Genomic DNA, 6,198 nt, shown 5'->3' with positions numbered 1-6,198 from the left:
TGCCGCGTGGCCGCTGGCCTGCCCCAGCCCCCTCCGCTTCCCGCCCAGCTCCTCGGCGACCGGGCGGGGGAGGGGGTCATTCTTCACATTCCTCACCTCGCCCCTCCCCCCCGCTTCAATCAAACTTGCGGCGGGCGGAAGTCCCGCCCTCCGGCGCGCGCCGGTTGGCCGGGGCCGGCCTCCTGCTGTGGCGTGACTGGCTGCGGGCGGCGCCGTGCCTTGTGACGTCACTTCCGCCGTCGGGTTTGTGGGCCGGGGAGACCTTGGCTTTGGTGGTGGCGATGGGGGGGGGTGGTTGGGATGAAGGAAGGTAGGAAGTGCGGGGGGAGGGACGGGGCGGGAAGGCGCTGGCGGGGAGGGACGGAGAGCCGGCGCTGGCTGCTTGCCCTTGCCCCTGCTCCGCTCGCGCGCTCGTTCGGCCAACTGCGGCCTGCGGGGCCAGAGCAGCTGCTGGGGCTGGAGGTCCGCCGCGGCGGCCCGTCCTTGGCACGGGGGAGGGGAGCCGAGAGCGGGAGGAAACTGGATCCCCGGGGATGGGGTAGGGGATTTGCAGCTCGGTGGCACCGGAAACGAGTCTGGCCTTTTGGCCGGGAGGCTGCAAACTCTCGGACTGGGTGCCTCTCGGAAGGCTGCGCGATAAACTTACCGGCGCTCTTTCGTGGAGGCGGCGTGGTAACCTTTATGTCCTTGGCCAGCAGCGCCCTTCGGGGATCCAGCTTGTTAGGGTAGGGTCCGTGTCAGAGCTGGGCTGTGTATTGTGCTCCTGAAGTTTCTGTGTCTCCTACCAAAGGGTAAGAGGGGGAAGAAAAACTTCAGAAACTGAGTCGCAAATGGAAGGCGGTAATGAGAGATTTCTTTAACTTCAGTGAAAAACGTCGCCGCCTTGGCACCCTGTTCTTGAAGTTAAAGAATATTTAGCCTTCTCATTTTTGATTGCCTGACAATCTTGTGATGAAAATTGAATGTCAGGTTAAAACAGTTTTATAAGAAGAAGCAGTTTAATCCAATTTTTTCTGCCTTCTGGCTTTTCTTTATATTCTGGTATCAGCCAAAGTAGTGACAGTTTGGAAAATTTGAATATTGTGAGTGTAACAATTAAAAATACAACTTGGTAATGTAAGAACTCTTTGTTAGAGGATAGAAGTCTTGCAAATTCGGTCAAGAATGAAAAATACTTTTTAAAGTTCAGTAAATGGGGTGTGTTATTTTATTTTAGAAATTGATAGCTTTTGTAGTCTTGTAACAAGCTGTGCCCTCCCTCAGTATAAATTGAAGTGCAAAATTTGAGACTCAGTAATTTTGCAAGTTGGAAGAGTAGAGGAAAGCAAAACATGCAGTTATAAAGAACATGCCGAGCGGAGGCGGCACAGGCACACTCCGCCAATCCCAGCACTCGGGAGGCAGAGGACAGCCAGGACTACACACAGAAACGCTGTCTTGGACCCCACGAAAAAGTATAATTCAGAGTGCACACGGTGTGAAGTATTAATCAAATGGTCTTGGCTGGAGTTGTTACTCTATGGTAGAAAGCTTGTCTAGCATACCTGAATTAGTGGGTTGGGTTTCCAGTGCTAATAATAAATTTTCTTAATAGTTAAATGTATAGTTGGTCATTGTGAATTGATTCCTTGAGGGTCCTGAGAGTGTCCCCAATAACCCTCCTTCACTATCAAGGAAATTAAGTGGTGTAAACCCATCGCTCAGTGATAAAGACCTGACAGTGACCAAGTTTGGATCCCCAGGGACTCACCCACGTGATGGAAGGAGAGAACTGACTCAAACAAGTTATCCTTTGATCTCTACATTTGTACAGACACAACACAAAGTATTTGTGGGAAAAACTTCCCCACCTCCATTCAAGGCTTCTCTGTGTAGCCCTGGCTGTCCTGGAACTAGTTGTGTAGACCTGGGTGGCCTCTAGCTCAACAGAGATTGGCCTGCCTCTGCTTCCTGAGTGCAGAGATTGAAGGGGTGTGGCATCATACCACCCGGCTAAATTCTTTTTTTAAGAGAACACAAAGCTGGAAATGTAGCTCATTTGTTGGAGTGTTTGTAAGGTATGCCTGAAGTCTTGGGTTCCATCCCTGGAACAGAGAGAGAGAGAGAGAGAAACACAAAGCTGGAAATGTAGCTCATTTGTTGGAGTGTTTGTAAGGTATGCCTGAAGTCTTGGGTTCCATCCCTGGAACTCTTTAGTTATGCAGGGTGGTACCTGCCTTTAATCCCAGCATTGGAAGTTACAGCTACATAGAGGGTTCCAGGTCAGCCTGGGCTGTATAAAGCCCTGTTTCAAAATAAAGGGAGATGGGAAGACCGTACCAGTTTTCCAAATTCTGTATTTAGCGTGTGGTAATCAGAATTGTCTTTTTTTTTTTTTTTAAGGAAAGTGTAAAATATGAAATAATATGCTAATTCAGCTGTGTAATTTGTATATTTACAAAGGACCATTTTGTGAGTAACAAAAAGGTCAATGTTTTCCTGAAGGGCACAGTTTCCCTTATAGAGTTGATCTCCAAGCAATATTAGTGACAGCGCTCTATGGTCATATTCAGTAAAATTTGTACTTCTCACTTAAGTGTGCATGAGTTGGAAAGTGTGTTTACCACTCAAGGCTAGCATGTATTTCAATCATGTAATGACTTTCGATACCTTTAGAAACTTATTTACACTATGAAGAATCTTTTTCAGAATACTAAATGTCAAATTTTTTCGATTTTGGCCTCATGTTACTTCAGGACTAAAGTAATAAGGGACCTCCAGTTCTGTAATGTGATTTTTGCTTCTGTGGGTGTTCTATGCATTATGTAATCACTTAGTAGTGGACTTCATTACCTAGATAAAGTTTTTTTGGTACTTAGTGAAATCTAGAGTATTTTACATTTATAGCAGGAGTGTATTTTTAGGTACACTACCATTTTGAGCTGCTCAGGTTTCAGGTGTTTAGTATTGATAAATAGTTGTTTTTTAATAATACAAATATGAGTTGTTTAGCTGCTTTTCAGAAATTAGATTTTGCTGGCTGGATACAGCTGTGAGGATGCAAGTTTTCTGTCTGCAGATACAAGATAGAAGAGTAGCCGTTCGTTACTTTTGCTAGGAATATTTTGAAACATTTTAGATAATTTGCCTTAAATTGGTATTATGGTGGATATGGTTTGGGAACATTTTAATTAGTTAACCTTTTCTATTTCACCTGGATATTTCATTAAAGTGATAGTACATTGAAGTCCGGTGAAGGAAGGACTGACATTACCTTGTTTCTTTATCTTTGTTCTATAGACAGCTCTATGCATCCCTAGCTAGCCTGGAACTCTTGCCTCTGCTTCCCAAATGCTTGTATTAAAGGCGAATGCCACCATGCTCAGACCCGTATCTTGTTTTTGTTTGTTTGTTTGTTTTTTTTTTGCTTGTGTGAATGGCTAATGCCTAGAAAGGAACTTGGACTGAATGAATTGCCTGTTAAGAGTAATTTTAGCAAGTTGTGTAGTTTATACGAATAATTGAATTTAGGTTAGAGGTTATGGTGACCGTGCAGGGGTTTTTGAATGTAGGGAGGGGAGGTAGAAGATCTAGAGTTGAGAATCTGTATAGAATGATAAATAAACTGAACAAGTCAGTCACCCAAGTTAAAGTCACTTAACTGTTTATACATGTGTGCGCTTTAGAGCAGAGTGTATTTAGGTATATGGAAATAGCATAGAACTTGCTTATAGTAGAGGATTTGACTTAATATTCCACATTATAGTGAAAATTTAAAAAGGAGCATTGAGAGTATTGAGGACTGACTTGGCATTGATTACCTTTTAAACAGTTTTCAGAATTTAGTTAGCTATACTGATTTAATAAAAAAAAAGTGTCTTAAGTGTCCGTCATATGTCTAAGAAAGGTCCTTTGGGGAAATGTGACCTAGTAAATACTTTGCTATTTAAAACTTAACTTGAACTTCAGGGTTAGTGGAGTGTATTTCATAGGGTAATAGAGATCTTGGAATTGGGTTAACTTTGACTAAAGAAACAGGAATCTAGAAAATGTAACCTTGTTGAGTGCTTAGATTACTTATTGCTAGAAATAGTGAAAGTGCTTTATCAAAAGAAAACAAAAATACCATTGGAGAGTTTGTTAAGTAATATAATATTGAGCAAGCACCAGCAGTTCATTCATATTCAGTTGAATAGTTGAGAGAGGGAAGCTGTAAGTGGCTAGTGTTCGGACTTTGTGTACAAACAGGGGAGACTGGAGGAAACACTTCATTCTATTTGTAAGAAAGTTTACAAAGTAAACTTTATAGGAAAATAGCATTTTGAGCTGCTCTGTAGACACAAAAATACTAAGAATCTAATTATTGCAAACAAAGTTACCTTTCTGACTCATAGTATCAAGTGTTACATAGCTGTGAATTGTCTTTATTTCTAAATGGAGTAAGATGGGTTTTCTAATTTGTTTCACTTTGTTTTAATTGAACATTGCTTCCCTTCAGCTTTTATTTTAGATTTTAGTTTCCAATGTTTGCCCTGATCAATTTCTAAATAGCAAACCGGCAACAGTTACTACCAAATCAATTGTAAAGCTAACTATATGCAGGAGTTAAGGGTTTGTGTATAGACAGGGCAGAACTGTTTAGACACTGAGTGGTGGCTCACTCTCCTGTAGTCTCAGCACTGGATTTCTGGAGCAGCAGGATTGTTGATGAATTTTGGGCCTAGGTTGGGCTATAAAGTAAGACCTTGTCTCACGCATAACAAAAAGGATACAAAAGTATTTCTTCTTGTTGGGTTGGGAGACATAGTAGTAACTATAATGAATAGTGATTCTGTGTCCCTTGTTTTCAATTTAAAATTACCTTATAAAAATTTGGAAATTTTTTAAAAGTAACTTTTAGATTATGTGTTTTGAGTGTTTAACTCACGTGTATTTCTGTGTGTCAGAGGTCAGAAGAGAACATTGAATCCCCTGGAACTGGAGTGATGAATGATTGTGAGCCTCTGGATGCTGTGAATTGAAACTTAACTGCTAAATCATCTCTCCATTTTGGGAATAGTGTTAATGGCTCTTATCCTGAATTACTAGATTGATTGTTGGTTTGAAAAAGCAGTATAAAGTAAGCATGCTGCACTCATCAAAATTGGGAAATAGTGCATTTTAGGGTTGTGAGTGTATTTTTCAGTGTTAAAGCATTAACTTGGTATGTATGAAGTCCTGGGTTGCTTTTTCAATATTACTGAAGCACAAGTGCACTGAGGCAAAAGTGCGTGCACACACACACAGAGGGAGAGAGAACATTTTTTCAAGAATTTACATTTTTCAGTGCAGTGTTGGGAAGGATTGAAATTTTAGGTCTTGAATTTGCTAGACAAGCATTCTACTACTGAACTACATCTCCAGCCCTAAACGTGCTTTAAATGAGGTCCTGGGGTGGAGGCTGGTGCTGAACTTGGAACAGAGAACAGTCTTGGATCTGGGGAATGATTCTGTTTTTTTATAGAGGTTTGGCTTTTTTTTTTTTGGTATGTGTGTGTATGTATTTATTTGTGTACATATGTTCAGAACAGATGCCCTCTTTTGGCCTCCAAGTCCTTGCAGCTGGAGTTAGAGGTGGTTGTGAGCCACACAACACAATAAAGGTGCTGAATCCTCTGAAAGAGTAACAAATAATCTTCACTAAGCTAGCTTAGTCCTGGGTTTGACTTTTCTAGAGACAGTGATTATAAATGCATCTTGGCATTGAAAATTGAAATGAGTTCTGGTGGAGTGTGTTAGTGATCCTGTGCTGTTTCTTCCAATTTAGGGCAAGCTGTTAAATGTGGTACCAACTTATATTTAGAAATAATGAAAATTTGGTATGTGGTAAATATTTCCTTCTCTTCATAGATTGTTTTGTTCATTGTGATCATATATTACAGCTAGGAAAACTGAGGGGCTAGAAAGGCTGGCTGAATTAAGTGTACAAGGTTTTAGTTTCAAGTGAATGAATGATTAGGAGAATTTGAGACGAGTCCCTTCCACTTCAAATAACTAATGCTGATCTGAACATTGGTGTATAGAATTTTTGTGTTTGCTTTTCTTGAATGTATGCTTAAGAAAGTTGCTGGGTCTTGATGGCAAACTGTTTTTACTCATTAAACAGTTCTGAGCAACTTGGCATTGTTTTCTGATACCAGAGTCAATACTCTTAATTCTTTTTTTTTTTTTTTTTTTTTT

The sequence above is a fragment of the Microtus ochrogaster genome, chromosome 16 (assembly GCF_000317375.1).
Source record: "Microtus ochrogaster isolate Prairie Vole_2 chromosome 16, MicOch1.0, whole genome shotgun sequence".
NCBI lineage: Eukaryota > Metazoa > Chordata > Mammalia > Rodentia > Cricetidae > Microtus > Microtus ochrogaster.
This window is presented reverse-complemented; position numbering follows the sequence as displayed.